The sequence below is a fragment of the Sinohyriopsis cumingii genome, unplaced genomic scaffold (assembly GCF_028554795.1).
Source record: "Sinohyriopsis cumingii isolate HCF-2022 unplaced genomic scaffold, ASM2855479v2 utg000624l, whole genome shotgun sequence".
NCBI lineage: Eukaryota > Metazoa > Mollusca > Bivalvia > Unionida > Unionidae > Sinohyriopsis > Sinohyriopsis cumingii.
Genome location: NW_028315919.1, coordinates 1,116,313 through 1,133,845, shown reverse-complemented (window position 1 = coordinate 1,133,845; position 17,533 = coordinate 1,116,313). Strand labels below are relative to the sequence as shown.

General features: G+C 35.2%; 1 protein-coding gene and 1 long non-coding RNA gene across 5 annotated transcripts in view; one reads left to right on the top strand and one right to left on the bottom strand.

Moving 5' to 3' along the window:
* LOC149773582 (baculoviral IAP repeat-containing protein 7-like) overlaps positions 1 to 10,572 on the bottom strand; it is a 29,625-nt gene extending 19,053 nt beyond the window's left edge. The window contains exon 1 of the mRNA XM_089946278.1: positions 9,122 to 10,572. The gene's annotated coding sequence lies outside the window, so the exon portion shown is untranslated. The remainder of the gene's footprint in view (positions 1 to 9,121) is intronic.
* LOC149773581 (uncharacterized) lies at positions 808 to 10,703 on the top strand. Of its 4 annotated transcripts, none has more exons than XR_016417348.1 (3): positions 808 to 929; positions 4,648 to 4,775; positions 4,955 to 6,704. It is a non-coding gene; the product is annotated as an uncharacterized LOC149773581 (long non-coding RNA). The 4 variants fall into 4 exon arrangements; XR_016417347.1 differs by having other exon boundaries at positions 919 to 1,050; XR_016417346.1 differs by lacking the exon at positions 808 to 929 and adding an exon at positions 10,568 to 10,703 and having other exon boundaries at positions 4,090 to 4,775; positions 4,955 to 5,111.
* The last annotated feature ends 6,830 nt before the right edge of the window (positions 10,704 to 17,533 follow it).

Sequence of the window (17,533 nt, the reverse complement as noted above, 5' to 3'; positions counted from 1 at the left end):
GGTGGTGGTGTTGATTAGTCCTCGATGGCAGTCGTGCCGTTTCCTTCCGTTTACACTCTAACATTACATATTTAATGAAGCGTACCCTTGGGGGCACGAAAACAAACATTCTTTGTCTATGAAAAGGCGAAATTTACTGGGCAGCTAAAACTGTATTTAATTCGTCCAGAATTGTGTACAAATATAAAAGAAAATGACTGATTTTATACAGTTTCAACAGAAATTTCGTTTTCCAGCCCAGAGAGACTTAAAATGACTGACCTTAAGGCAGTATAAAAAAATAATTAAGTGTTTCAAATATATAACTGTACTTTATATACAGAAGTATGCAATGTCAGTGCATGAATTGATAGACGGGCGGGCTTAATGGCACGTCATATACTACCGGGTAAGTGAATTTCTAAAACAATAAAGTTAAACATATTGTATAATTGTTTTAAGATAAATATTTCCAAACAAATGTGAATATGATACTGTGTGTGTGTGTATATATATATATATATATATATATATATATATATATATATACCCGTTAAAACGTCAACATATATTTTTTTTATATCAGTAACTACTTAATGGCAGGTTTGACTGTACTTTTACATTGAAAGATCACTGCTTAATTCATGGTGTGCTACGTTGTAAATGCAACAGCATGTGAAACCAAAACAAGCAACAATAGCATGTTCATGTAGTTGAAGGCCGTTGTTAGATCTAGATTGAAGGTTCTATTTATAGCTACAGCTATAGTGGAAAACCCAGGTTCTTTATTTGTTGCTTAAAAATGTTATTTTGAACTCTTCTGATTATTTTCGAAAGGTGCGGTGCTGCCATTCAATTATAATCAATATGAAGTAGAAATGTTTGAACTGATATTACTACGAGGAACACATGCGTCAATAGAACTATGGAATACCAGTTGAAAGCAAGAGGTATATACGATCTTCGCGGCCATGTTCCTAAACGATGGATGAATAGGGAATAGGTGCACCTTCTGTAACAAGATGTATAAAGCTGATTCTCGTATAATTGGTTTTCATCGTGACAAAATTTGTAATTGGTCATCTCTCTCTCTCTCTCTCTCTCTCTCTCTCTCTCATAACAAACCTTGTTCAATCCTGTGGATTTTCCAGCTAAGATATATTTTAAATTGATTATATTTATTCCACTTAGATTAATAAATATTCTAAAGGTTTAACCAAAATATACCTCTTCTATCTTCTTCCAGGGCTTAACAGAATTTTTAAAAGCAAAAATGTGCTAACTGTGAAGAGATATTAAACACATGAAAGTTTAAAGCGTGCAAATTATCCGATCTTACCCATCTATATTTTATAATTAATTACCTTCATTACATCCTTAATTTATTTGAAACATTAACCAATCTTTTGTACATAATAACCTGCTACATGTATTTCAGCAGTCCGATAATACCCCTTGAGTGTACCCCTAAATATTTATCAACCAATCAAACTAAGTTCAATGCAGGCCACAGTTTTAACATTCAGTCAAAATAGAACAAGAATTTGTCAATGCCATTTCGGATTCATAAACAGTGTCATACTTATTTTATTTATCTGGGAATGCAATAATGCGGTTTTGGAATTAACTATTTGCATACCGGAAGTGCTGCAGGAATCACTCGTTATAGTATAAACTAAAATATGCACCTTTTCCTTGATCGGATGATCGTCGTATTTCAAAATGGTGGTCGGATGTTACGTATGATCATATATTTATAGGTTTCTACTTTGCGGTAAATAGTTTTAATTATTTTTATTGGTTTGTCCGATAATACCCGTTGACCGATAATACCCCGAGTGACGTTATGTTCATTTATATTGGGCTTTTCTGCCTAATTCAGATACTATGAGCGTGGAGAGGACTCAGAAGAAAGATTCCTATCTATCTATATATCTATTAAAGGATTTAAGTCGCCAACGCAACTATTGCTTTCGCGACTGGTTAAGTCTCGAAGGTCGAGATTTTCAATTGATCGGGACTGTAGAAAAGGAGCCACTACAATCCCGCATTTATGTGCGAATGTAGCACTTTTTAATTCGTGAAGATGTCCGGCCGAGGTAAGGAGGCAAGGGACCCGCAGGACGCGAAACGCCACAGGAGAGCTGTGGGCCCAGAAACGGCAAAGCGCGTAAGATCAAATCAAGTTGTACTAGTAGACAGAAATCTATTCCAATGGTATGTAAGCCACTCGTGTAATTTTCCTAATCCTTTGAGTTGTGTAATTTCATTACTATTTTTAATTAAAGTTGAAATTTGGTGTACATGGTGTACTTTTGATGTTCCGAAATGTTGTCAATCAGCTGGGTATCAGGCATCCTATACATGTTTGGGTCACGCTGTGTTTACTTTCGGTTTTCACTTTTGATTTTGGTATACAAAGGATCGAGTTAGGGTTGTGGGGATAGAGCTTTTATCGAAAGAGGTCTTCAATAGCCAAAGGAAGAACCTCATATAAACTGGCAATTTGAAAGTCGATGTCCGTTTTCTTCTTTACTCCTTCTTCATTCTGTGTTACACTCTTTCTTTCTTCGTGCTGTTGTAGCGTTTTGCTGTTTTGCTAGAGTTTGCTGTTCTGCTTCGACTCGACTTCCATTGCCTTGGATCTTGATGTTTGCGACTGGTCTTTTATCGCTATGGTTCTTTGTTTACTAGCTATATTAAATCTGGAAGGTATATTGTGCCCCTTGTTGTTGTATATATTAGTATGTTTGGTCTGAGTATCAGCGTTGGATTTACATTTCGTAATAATAATTGGGGATTGTGTTGTTGCTGCTTATTTAGTTTCGCCTTGTGTTCCTACTGGCAGAACATGCTGCGGATTCAGTATCGATTCTCTCTGATTTTATGTGCTTTAAAATTTCATGAATATGTAAGCTGTTTATATTTAAGCCTTTTTCTATGAAAGAATCGTACATCTACAAGACAAGTGTCTGTCTTTCACCCTTTCCCTCTATGTACTGAGCTTTTGCAAGTGCCCGAGGTTAGCAAGCCTTAACACACTATTGAAGTGCTGATTCATTACATTTCTATATTCAGTGGCTGAAAATTTAGTTGGTTGGATATTATTAATTGATAGAAAGTTTCCAGATGTGATATCAGTTGGTGGTCGTATCCAGCCATAGGCAAAATACAAAAGGAACGATATGAATGTAGTCTTATCATATTCATAGATAGAACAAACCCCAAAATGACTGAATAGTCCCAGTCGAATTCTGATTGTCAACTTAATATTTCGCTGGCTGTAGACAGTTTTTCTGTATTCCTCGTCACCAAAATTCAGTCTTCTGAACATATCAGCGATCGACTTCAGTAAATATTATTTTACAAAATTATGTATAGGAACCTATATATAGACATGCTCAATTCTTCAGATGTATATCCTAGCTTGCAGAATATGTACGTAAACATAGAAAGCGAAACCTTTTACTTTGCTTCATGCACGGTGCAATAATGTCTGCTGACGTAGCACGGGCAAGTATAAGACACGAAGAGGCCAAGTGAGATAATTAAGATACGTTACAGTGCAAAAATTGCATATAGATAGCCTAAGTGCGATGGTCTCTAAATAATCGTATTTTGAAACAACTCGCTGCGATTGAACAACATGCACTATGTGCGCACGGATTTCAGAGTGTAAGTTCGTGCTTTCAGATTCAAAACTACCCGACATGTAGGTTAAGTGGGTTTTTTTTCGTATTTTTTCCCCTCTCTGATAAAATGATTTTCTGAATTATCGGCTTTGTACAACCTAATTCCGAATAGATAGGTAAATGCAGATCTTCTAAGCAGAAGCGAAGTTTGTGGACTTGAAGAAATACAATGACTCAATAAAAGACATTTTATGTAATCTTAGATATCAATAGTAACATTAAGAAGTCTATTGGAATTGGGTAGTGGATCAGTTTAATTTATAAATAATTGAGTTCTTTATGTCAGAATGCTTCCTGTCAAATTAAATAAAATTCTATTGAACATATACTGTTAAGAAGCTGTTTAATAAGCACTTTTAATTGAAGGTAACAACGGTCACATTTTCTTACGCAATGGGGGTGGGGCGGGGTGGGCGTAACTGTAGTTATGTTTAAATCTGATGGTCCTTATACTATGGTAGATGTATTATTCAGCTAAGTTGTTTCAAAGAATTATTTACCAGCATTTTAAATGGACGCTGTTAAATGAAGAATAATGACAAACTGTCGAATGCATAACTTGGATTCAAGAAAAGACAGGGTACACTGACGCTACTCTTGTCTTACATTTTTAATTAATACATATTTAAGTTAAGGTAAAGGGTTCTAGGTAGTTTATGTTGATTTTAAAATATATTGCATACCATGTACATACATAGATTGTAGGTAAGGTGTAGATGCACAAATGTTAAATGTTCTTCATTATATGCACAGTGTAATTAAAATATGTGTTTCATAGTGGGGAGACTCAAAGTACCCTTTTGAATATGAGCAGGTTTGATGCAAGGTGACGTTTGTGTCATCAATACTAATTTCGTTATTTATTGGAAATCGGGCATTATCGTTATAAGCTACATGAGATTTTTGTATAAGTTACACGAGATGGCTTAATTTTCTTTACTGTTTGCTGACGATGTACATGTAGTTTTATTTTCAGGAAACATCTAGGGTTACGTCAACTCATTGAAAATTTCAACCATTCGTGCAGTAAATGGAATCGAATAGTAATCCTGATAAAACGAACGTTATGGTTCTTATAAAGGCAGTTCATTGAAATAAGACCAGGTATGGAATACACAAATGGTTGAAAGTTTTAACTTATTTGGTTGTGTTTTCTCGACAGATATAATGTTATGTAATGCTCTACAAGTCTTTAAAAGCAATGATTTGATTATTTGTGAATTTAAGTTTTCTTTACTTAAATTATAATTAATATTTTGAACTTTTTGTGTATTCTTTTTCAGTTTTGCATTACGCGGCAGAGGTACTGGGTTTTCTCTAGGCTGATGTTGTCCAACGTGTACAAGGAACGTTTTACAAATATTTACTACACGTAAAACGATTTAGTTCTAATGTCGCTGTGAATGGTGAACTTGGAAAAATTCAACGTAAATAGCTACGGTTAGTTTAGATATATTGAGACAATCCTGACTACCTGTCAACTTGTATTTTTATAAAGTGCATTTGCACATATCATTAATGTTGGAGATAATAATCTCCATATATTGTTTACATTCCCTTCATGTTAGAAAGTCGTACCTCTGTTTCCAATGCAAATAATAGTAACTGTAGTATCAGTTTTTGTAATATGACGCTTGGACAAAGAAAAGGTGATTTGATACAACACGTAAATCATATAACAATGATTTGTTTAAATATTTATCATCAGGGTAAAGATTTTTGAAGCTCAATGTGTACATGACAGGATTGTAAACTTTTATCACTTACCTTCTATTTTACGAGAGAAATAGGCAATTGTATCCATTTTTCTCCAGGATTAAGGTAAGACTCATGTAAGTTCATAATTTTTCGTCACCAGTGTGATGAAACCGTTCATCATCAATGCTGAATCTTTGTATAATTTATTGTGAAATAATTGCTATTTTTGTCGTTTGAAATCGGGCGCCCTTTTTACTACTGTGTGTATTGGGCGCTCGGCTTTCCACTAGGAGGCGCTCAGGTTAATCTTTCCGATTTCTTCCATATTTAGTCATATTCGTGAAAACTTTGTCATGAATTTCCCGAGTGTATCCCCAAAGCCTATAAATAGGGGTGAGATCCGCCGTTTTGGCAGTTGTGGTTCTACTGGATTCCTGTAAAGGTTTCAAGACCATGCAAAAAGTCTCAACTGATAATTTCAAGCCTTAAAAGCAAGGTAGACTAGTTACTACCGACACATTAAATTTAGTACTCATAATGACTACTATAAAGTTTCTCTGAAATTGTTTCAACGTTTATTTCCTCGTTATATCAGATAAAAACTCCCACAGAGGGATTTAGCTGACGACATTGTCACTGTGTCGTCATGAACACAGCCGTCTGCTAGCCATTGGAAATTTAATATTCCGATTAGCATTATCGCATTCCCTATTCAATCTCATGTAACTTTTTGAAATCACAAATTTCCATCCATTTTGTAGTGGTTGTGTCATTTAGTTGTCGAAATAATATACCCGACACAACGACACACTGTGTCGCTCAAAACGACACACATTGTTGCATTCAACTCAAGCGACACACTATCGACATCCGGTTTCAGATTGTGTCGCTCAAAACGACACACTGTGTCTCAGCCAACAAACGCGACACACTATTAACATCCGGTTCCAGACTGTGCCTCTAACATATTTACCATTGCACTCTAAAACACAAACCCGGGTCTGGTTCCGAACCTTGATTGGGTGCACAAAATCATTACCACTTCGGTACGTTATATGAACAAACTTTGAGATAATTAGCTTCTTTTTCTGTATAAGATTCGTTTGGGAATTGGGATTATCTGAGTTAGAGATGATGTGAATTAGGACAAATGGAACATTTATGCTGATTTTCACATGCAATGTAACACTGAAATTATTGTTGTCATTTCAACATGCTTTATGAAACATCTGTTCTGGAAATTGGCAACTCATATAATTCACTATTCTGAGCACTAGATTTTGTGAGAAAACACATTCAACCCTAGAAGACATATAATAAAATGTGTTGACTATTTATATTTGTTATGTTTTGTGCTTTTATGACCTATATAAGAACTTTTGTAGTGAACACAGATTTCTTGACACTGAAAAAGGCGTGAGCTGTCCATCTAGTCCATTTTATTTGACCTTGACCCTTGGCACGTTACAATATTTCTTTTTAGAAGGTAAAGTTATGAAAATATTATACTGAGCACACCATATTACCAGTCATTTACGGAAGGTGAATCAAATAATATTATTAAATGGGTTACACCTCTAAAATATAATTTAAACATATGTGTGTTTGGTTGAAGTTTGGATGTTTCCTGATTCTATAAATTGCTTCAGTTTTATTCCAAGTTTTGAACGAAACGGTTACAGGTATGTTTTTGTCCGTCAAACAGAAAAAATCCATTAAAACATTTCTCATAAAACTTGTCTATATAAACATATCGAAATTGACTTCTGCTTCGAAGATTCTTTGAAATTCTTGTGTAATCATAAATATATTTAAGCTCTGACGAAATTCAGAGTGTCTTGTCATAATCTAAGAATTGAAACTGGGATATATCCCATTTCGATCACCCTTTCTTTCCGAACTCTTTAGTGTATGGAGGTTGCTCTAGAAGCACTTCCGGTAGGTATTGTCGCTGCGCGACATTGACCGATTGCAACACAGAATGAAGTGAATGAAATTATATTTCTAGCCATGGGCAGACTTTCAAACAAACGTCCTAAATAAACGCGCGATAAGGTAATTAGCGGATAATTTTTTATGTAAAATGGATATGATCGTAAATCAAAGGGTATTTGTATAACCTGTGCAGATACTTGCAACTGAAATTTTAAAAATGCTGAAAAAAGATAATTTGGGAATAATAAGATAGTGAAACATACTTTTGGCTAATCAACAACAGGAAAACGAACATAAAAGAAAAACGAGCTAAAGCAATAGAATCGACAGAAATTAAATTTACTGTATGCAATGGAACAACCATTGTATTTTTTCTTGTAGTGTTTCCAGTATACACTAATTTACGTGAAAACTTAATTACAAAATACTTCTGGGAACAAAAATCATACAGTATATGTGTATGTTACAACTAATGGTCTTAAACTAAGTAACAGAAAAAAGTGAAAACCAACAAAAATAGAACAATTCAACAAATAATTTATCTACCTGGAATACAAAAGTGAAAATTTAAAAGGACTTACAGTGTTGTGAGTTAACTATCAAATAGTCCTAAAAGCTCTATTACAAGTCCAAAAGTCATGGAGGTTCCGAATGTATTTCAGTGGTTTGCCGAATAAATTCAATCTTGAATGTGCTAAGGTGCCAATAGTCTTAAATGTGCTGATATCCTTAAAATACTCATGTATCACAATGACATAATCCAGAATGTCCTTGGATGAATTCACAATAGTAAGAAAAATAGTTGTTTGGTCGTAAAGTAAATGAGAATTTTGTAATTTCAATGAATATTTCATATAAATCGTCTCAAATTATAACTGAACACAACTGAAAGACTGATTCCACTACAGATATTAAGATAGAAATGAGTAATAATGATGTAAACAATCTTAATATAAAACCTAAGACACAATAAAAAGACCAGGATGAGGGTCAAAATTCATTTCCAGAACAGTGAAAAGCTCTATTAGGTCAGCTCTTTTACTTAAAAATTATATAAAAAACCATGATACACATCAGCTAAACCAGAACTTTTGAAGTGGAAAACCAATATTTTGAACTCAGATCTAAGTAAACATGTTCACTAAAAATGACATTAGTCAGGCAAACCCAACTCCCACCCTCAATCGTGAACAAAGGTAAACCACGCAATACAAATTACATGTATATAACAATTAACATGTTATATCCTAGTAATAAGAAAACGATATGTGCGTTAGCTTCACATGTTTAAGAAACCTTGTAACTAAGAGGTAGATGATTATTATTATTATTATTATTATTATTATTATTATTGCAGTAATTTTGTTGTGCATTTGTTATATTTATCCATCCTCTACTTCGAGCCATTGTTGATTACCTTTTCCGAGTGATATGCATATCATAAGATAAACGCGCAATATGTGTAGCATGTATTCAGTAAGTATGTACATGCTTATGAGAATAAACTCTTGAATTAAACTGTAAAAGTTTTAAAGGTCTTGAAGTGCGGATAGTATTGACTGTGGAACTAAAAATTGCACGTAATGACTGCGCAAGTCCAAGTACAATTTTCATTGCATTAATGTACTCCAGAAATTATATACTTTGATCAAGCATCACAAAGTGTGAATAAAGAATATATCCAAGTTCGTCGTAATTTTTTTAAAACAAATATTACTTTACAAACGAAATGAGAATAATTAAGGAATTTGTGCTATAAAGGTATACTCAAAATTAGAGTCATTAGTAAACAAGAAATTACAGTTTCATCAACCTACCTTTCATAAAGTATGCCTAATATTCTCGTGGAATGAAATAATAATATTCCATATATTTATAATTTACGGTCCTTGGTATTCTATATAATGAATCGAAGATGAATAACAATCGAATAAATACTCAAAGTTTACAATTATGCATTAAGTGTCGACTCATGTCGTCTTTGCGTTTAACTCCGTATTTGGCGGGAGTAGATGTCAACTATTGGAGTAGCTATCAGCCAATCATATTGAATAAGTCAAACCACGCCAATCATTGTTCGAGTTGCTTGATGGATGAGAGACTGTAAACGAATGAATTCACGCAAGCGCCATAGTAAAGTACGAGTTTCCTTAAATTCTAACAAATAAAGTTCGGCTGTGCCTACCCTTGTTCCTCTCTTTTAAAATACTATATATTTTTAAGTCCGTTTATTTTACGGCTGAAAACGGAGTTATAAAGAGCAACGGCTGGCTCATTAAGTCGTCGATTGGCTATTTCCCATTCAATGTCAACCCCCCTAGACGACAACCTTTACCTATGAGCGAGATCTATGGAAACCTTTAATTATATCCAAAGAGAGTACAGAAGGAAAACTAAAATGTGTCCCCACGAACAGGCAATTAGTAGCCAGACTTTCTTAATGACATTAAATGCTGTCTACGTGTAAGCCAAAAACATAGTATTGTGAACAATTCCGCTAGACTTTGTCTCTTATCAAACAGATGGCTATAAGCGTAACAATGTAGAATTGATCCGCAAAGCGATACTTTATGCAAGCATTTGAACCTACTTACACGCTGAAATCCGTTTTTCTTAATGCATGAGCACTGATTATTTCCAGTGCTAGGGTTACTGAGATCTACAACTTGTTATAATATAGTAAATTCGACCGCGATTACTTTGAAACAATATTTTTGTGTCATTCATGTTCAAAAATCCCAGCATGCTATTTATAGATGAAAGCATTGTAAATTCCCCCTTGTTTCCACCAATCTATTTTTACACTTAACATGTATCGGTTTTGGGGTCTAATATAGTACTATACAGATCTAAAGCTGTGGAATGCAAAATGTCACGACGGTCTTATGGGGGATATTGTTATTTACATGCGGTGACCTATCGTTGTGTGATACGGTTTGCTTATTATATGCAGCAGTTTTTCCACATGAGACTGTGATGGCGTTCTATATAATGCATTAGAGTTTGAAGTGTCTGCATTCAGTTGACTGAAACCTCAGATAAACAGAATATTTATCCAGTCGTGTCATAGTATTTGTTACAATTCCATCTGTTCATTTTTCTTTGCATAATCATCTTGGTTGAGGTAATTGTTGTAATAATCTCTGCTCTGTTTATTTATCCTGCATAACCATGCAGCAATATATGCAGAAATTATTTTTTTTTCTCTCTTTTTACAGTAACGTTACTAAAATTATGCCCTGTGCATTTTTTTTCTTTTACAGGTAATGTTTATAGCCATCAGAAGAATTACGGATTCCCTGGATCGACAGCAGCTATTACAAATGTAAATTTTAACAGTTTGGCAAGTTTCACGTCCAGTGATCCATTCCTTTACCTGTCGATCGCAGATTCAATGAGGGGAAGGGGGCTGCTTTGTCTCAAACGTATTGCGACTTTGAAGTTGATAAAAAATTGGGTGTGGAAAATATGCGAAAGTAGAGTTATCATGCGGAACCCTCAATTACCATTTTAGCACCTATTACATTGAGTTTTAATATCTGGGCTTGGTAATTGATTGGGAGATGTAACTGCATCACTTTAGACTACTCATGAAGATTCATGAAAATATAATCCAGAAAATATAATTAACTCAGCCCCCCGCCAATCATCCCCCCCCCCCACAAAATTGTCGATTAAAGTGACATTTACCTAAAATGAGGCCTATAAAACTTGATTTATCATACATAAAGGAAAATCCCATATGCAACTATAGTGACCGTAAGCACACACACACACACACACACACACACACACACACACACACACATACATATATATATATACACATTCCAAAAACGATAAGCTTTTTAATTTCTTTCCCTGGTTGTGCGCAAGCCACGTGAGGTTTGACTGAAAAAGCCCACGTGAAGCTAAACTTCTGTTGCTGAAACCACCTTGTATATTGACAAACGGATGAACAGTATGTATGTATATTATTTAACTGCACTTAAGCACAATCCTAGCTATATAGTCACGATTAAATTAATGTTCGAAAAATATGAAGGTGAAAAACGCACAATCTTGAAAGATAAATCCTTCCAAATACAAGTTTTTATAAGATAGTCCAACCAAACACAAGGTAGCAATTTTAAAAGATATACAAAATGAAATAAATAGACGAAAAGAAAGGTCTTTATAATACTGAGTTCAGATTTATTATACAAGCCTGATTATTTTAGAAACTAATGATCTCCAACGGTACATAATCAACAGGGGTGCAGTGCTACGAGAATGCATGGAAACGGCGTTCACTTACTTTTTGGCGCTCGTAGTTGTCCCCCGCACTTCTTGATTTTCCAATCACTTCTTTATACAGCACTACACTACTGAAAAGCAAGAAACTTTGAGTCGACATATATGAGGCGGCGTAGCGGACAAAAGCTTGTCCAGTCATAACGTTGTAGTTGAAATTTTAATGTCATATGTCCAGAATTCCATTTTCATGTATTGTATCAAACATGTTTGACCTTAAAGTTCCATTTTTTAGGTCGAGATTTTAGATCGTATCTGTCGAATTAAACAGTAGTGGTTGAAAGTTATATTTTCAATGCCGATGTTTAAGACTGTGTCGTTTGAATTACACGGCGGTGGTTGAAATTTCAATGTCATATGTCAAAAAAATTCCTAATTTACGTATTGGTTCAAAGACTTGTTGCAAGTTCCATTTCATATGTTGAGTATTTAGATTTCATCTGTTGAATTACACAGCGCTGGCTGAAAATTCGATGTCCAATGTGGAATTTTTAGAGTGTATCTTCTGAAATACACGGTTGTTATTGAAATTTTAATGTCATGTTCGAGAGTTTCAATTTAACATGTTGAATCGCATTGATTGTGCTGAAAGTTCCATTTCGTATGTTGAATTTTTGATTGTATCTGTTGAATTATAGAGCGGTGGTTGGACATATTGTGTTTGTCAGAATTGCTAATTTTATATGGTGAAATGATGTGTTGGTGTTAAAAGTAACATTACGCAATGTCCACTTTAACAGTTCCAAATAATATCGATTATTAAGATACATCATTCTTGTATTCAATTATGGGCGCCATTATATTTCATGCATTTTACAGTTTGAAAGTTACCATTCACATCTCGAGAATTATTATGAATTTCTTCGCTAGAGGTCGCTCTAGTGAACTGACTGCGTTATTTTTAAACAAGGAAGCTGCTTCTCGTTGTTGTGAAATTCAACATATTAAACCTAAATACTCGCCATATGAAATGGACCTTTCATCACACACAGCTACATTCATCATGTACATTTCGGATTCTCGACGTATGATAATGAAATTTTAACCACCGCTGTGTAATTCAAATATACACTGTGAAACGTCGATAACGGAAATAGAACTTTAAGCCACGACTGTATAATTCAACATATAAGATCTAAAATCTCGTTCTAGAAAATTGAACTTTAAGGACATGCAACTTAATCCAACACGTGATTTTGGATTTCTCAACATACGACATCGAAATTTCAACCGCAACTTTCTCACTGGACCAGCTCTTGTCCGCTACGGCGCTTCATAGACCTCACAATACATCTGTTGAACAGGATGAAAGTCGATACACTCGGCACAGTTGTGTTCCATTCTCAGTGGACAATGACGGGATATGCAGTCTGGTCTAGGTCAACCCTTCAGGAGGTGTGCACGTGTCAGATATATGTGCTCCAGACGTGACCAGCACATTTCCATCTGACCTCCATGGTTCGTTCCGTAAGGGGATAGACACCGCTCTTCACTATGGATTTAATATTTCGAACTATGTTTTTTCAAGTTTTATATTCAATTATTTTTCAAAGAACATACATGGTGCCGATTATACAATATCTAAAGTCACCGTGACTGGAGTACAGCAATATCCGCTTTATCCGCTCTCTCATTACCATTTATTCCAATAGAACCTGGCTGCCAACAGAACAGGATACCTTTATATATATATATATATATATATATATATATATATATATATATATATATATATATATATATATATATATATATATATATATATATAAGCAATTTATTAGTATTAGGAGTTTCAGCAGGATTTTGGGTATTAACAGATTGTACCATTTAAGGCTTTGCAAGAATTTTAAGAGTGGAGTGGAAATCAGAAAAGATGATCAAATGGATTTTTGAGAGGTTCGATGTACCTCAAATATGTGAGTATGACTGTTCTGCGGAATAATGGAAGCTTTATCCAGTATACAGCTCGAGATGGTGCCATAGTGTGTTGCAGTGGCATCTTGTCATCATCTTTAGACTGGTATATACACAATGATGTGCGGCCACGATGACAGGCCATGATTTCATTAAATATTTGCTCTGAAAAATGATCATCTTGAAGAGAAATGGGGAGGGGTACTAAAAAATCATGATAGACTTTGGAAATAGAAAGTTATGTTGTATTGATAAGACTAAACTTTTCATATTTATACACGAGGACGGATTTATATGCTAAGAACTTTTATTAAATTTGGTTTGCAATCATACCGGGTTTGTTTTGATAAACACGTGTATTAAAATTATGCAATTATAAACACACCTCCTGAAACATTATTCTCAAGCAACTCCCAAAAGACCGTTTCTCTTCATAACTACTTTAGTTCTCTCTCTTTCTCTCTCTCTCTCTCTCTCTCTCTCTCTCACACACACACACACACACGGGCGTCTGACCCGAATCTCAAGCAATAAATCAACGATATGAAAAAGACGATGAAGCGATCGAATACTATCAGTAATTAAAGGTCGACCAGCGGCCAAACGTGGGTGGGTGGATCTAACTTTGTTTCAAAATGGCTGGCTGACAATTTTTATTTTGCTATCATGCCAATAAAATAAGATGTGAAAAACCTATTGAGAGCTGCTGACTTTCGTTGTGTTATGCGCCGCATACTAACTTGATTATCAGCTACTGTAAATTAATTACTGCATGTAACTGAAAAATGTTCAATCGTCAGCAAAATGCGTGAGAATTAGATTCAACGTCGTTCTCCATCGGTTACAGTGTAGCCTTGATCTTTGAGATCGTCCAGACGTTTCTGATTGGCTGCCAAATAATACAATTACATCTGACCTACTTGACCTACAAGCTCAATGAACTTCTGTCCGCGCCCGTACCGGTATTTCCAGTGCTGTCGCAATGAAATTACGTTCTCTAAAAACTGGGCAAACACTTGAAAGTCTGCTATTATAAAAATTTGAAAAATCACTGCGCGGTTTAACTTTTTAAAAGCGGATGAGGGGCCTAGGGTGGCCGAGTGGTCTAAAGCGCTCTCCGTTACGGATCATTGCCATCTCACCTCTGTCTGCGTGGGTTCAAGTCTCTGATTCGGCCAATGTGGGTATGTGAGAAAGCTTGCCAGTAGTTTCTCGTGGGTCGGTGGTTCTTTCCGGGGTTTTCCCGGGTTCTTCCTCCACCATTAATACTGGCCGCCATGTATAGCCTATCGTGTGCTGAAAAATGGCGTTAACCCTACAACAACAACAACAACAGCAAAAGCGGATGTTCTCAGACCTACCACCCCATAAACGTACGTTACATAACTGTAAATATCGAACACTTAGCGGGAGTGGTTAGAGGAAACAGATACAGGGTCCGTATCAAGAAACATTACAAAAGTATATATAAAATCTCTCCTTACCCTTACGCCATTTGCATCTTCACTATACGATCTTAACAAGAAGTATCGTCAAACACTTATCAACAGTCAGTTTGGCGTGTTGAATCGTCAAACATCAATCATCTCAGTGTCATTATTAATACTAAGACTTCTACACGTAAGTTTTTTTAACGTGTTTAATTTGTTTTTTTCTTTCCTTATTTATTTCTCGATTTTTATGTTTATACAGAGATAATATTTTTAATGTGACACCAACTAGAGTAATCAATGCATTAACTTAGTTGAATGTTAATGAGGAAGAAAGGCTATTAAAGATATCGCTTTGTTTATCGTACAAGATTCTGCACTTTTATTTGTAGACGGACAGCTTTTCTCCCCATACCCATTTACATAGTGACGAGGTGAGCTGCGATGCTATTTACAGGTATTGAGATCGGAAAACCCCACGTATTTCAACATCTATTTTTATTCGAGAATCATTTCCAGTTCAAGTGTTCTCGTAGTTACAACTTGCGTAATTCTGAGTAGTTTGGCATTCATTTAAGCTATCGAGGTCTGACTTATGGCACTGGATAATTATAGAGAGGCGGGAGGAAGGGTCAAACTGTACGTCGAACTAACGTTGTTATAAATATTTTGTTTGGCTGTCGGCGCTTGCACTAGTGTTTAGTTACAAATGTATCACTATTACGGTGATGGAATTTGGATTCGACTAAATATTAATGCAAATTATCAAGAGTATTTCCCCTTTAAACGACAATACACACATAATAGCGTTATAATCTTAAGGTCAACGATAGTCCATGTTCAATATTGCTTTAAGGTGCAATGAATAAACACCAGCAGCAGAGAGGGTGAACAGACCATAGAATTCCGACAAAACAAATAAAACAAACAAATAAATCATCTCGTAGAAAGGTCCAGATTTTACAAATGAACTTTCCTTGAGATGTTTATTTTTGCAATGACCGATTGTGCTAATAAAACCTCAGTTCGAAATAGTAGCTGAAAAAATAAAGTACTCTACGTGTTTATTTATTTCTTGTTTATTTTTTTGACGACCAACGTTGGTAGGTACCCTCTCTGCTGCTCCCCCTGTTACCCAAATATTTCATCAATACCCACACGATATCTTGTTCTTGGATCATGTAAATTTATTGTTATAAATCCATGCGGGGTAGCTTGCGCTCGTGAGAAGAAATTTTTGAATTTAATTATATCCATGTCACCACCACACCAGGTTTGATGAATATTTCGCAACGTGTGTGTGTCTACGCCATTAAACACAACTAAAATGTTGCAGTTGTCTCTGATCACTTTTGGTATTTGTGTATATCGTTGAGTAACATAGATCACGTCTGTATTTTTATGTCTCCCTCGGGAAAATATTCTGGCTGGATTTGATTGTTTATCTAGCATCACATCGTCGTATACAACTAAATTATTAATAAATCCGTCTATGGAATCTACGGATGGTGCTTCATCAATATCGGTTATAAACTCTATAACATCATTATCTTCATCCAGTAATCGCGCGTTTTCATTGAAATCTTTAAGTACATCATAACATCGTTGATCATCAACGGATGGTGCTACTAAATACAACTTATCCCATTTCAACCATCTCATTATCAGATTAAGTAATAATTGCGTCTTACCCGATCCAGATGGTCCTATGATAATCATTCTGATGGAGTTCGGTAGCGCAGGATGATGCTTAACTGGCTCTCGCTGCCGAGTTGCTGAGAAATCAATTATATCCATATATATTATAACATGAATTTATATTGTTTACGCTGTAAAGTTAAAACTCCAACTATTGATTTAGCTACGGTTACAACAAAAAATAAAAAAATAGCGTACGGTGGAAAATGTTCTGTATGCTGTAGAAAGAAATTTTCGTTTTTACCTAATAAGCGCGGTGGTGATATTGCTAATCTGATGTCAAAGTTTCCAGGTGCTCCATGGGCTAAATACAGTGGGGAAAAACATCTACCAGGATATAATTATTGCGGTCCTGGTACCAGACTTGATATCAGGCTCGATAATCAAGATCAACCAAAACCAGGCGAGGAACCAATAAATGCTATTGATCGAGCTTGTCATGCTCATGATGTAGCTTATAAAAGTCAAAATCTACAAGATAGGCATATTGCAGATGTAAAATTAATTCATTCATTAAATTCTATAAAAAATAAAAATATTAGAGAATCATTAGCTAATTGGTTAGTAAGATCCTCGATGAAAGGTAAATTAGCGATTGGGGCTGGTAATTAATAATGGAATCAATTTATTATTCACCGAGAGGATACTGGAGAGGCAAAGCAGCAATTGGTAAACTCGCTGATGCAGCATCGGTTAAACATTCTACTGCTAAAACGTGGTTATCTAAACAAGCAATATGGCAAATTTATCTACCACGTCCTAAACAAATTCAGTACTCGTATTTCGATGTCAGTGTTCCTAATGAAGTTCATCAAGCTGATATTCTGTTTTTACCGCATGATACTGTACGTGGAAAAACGTACAAGTACGCGCTAACCGTAGTTGATGTTGCAA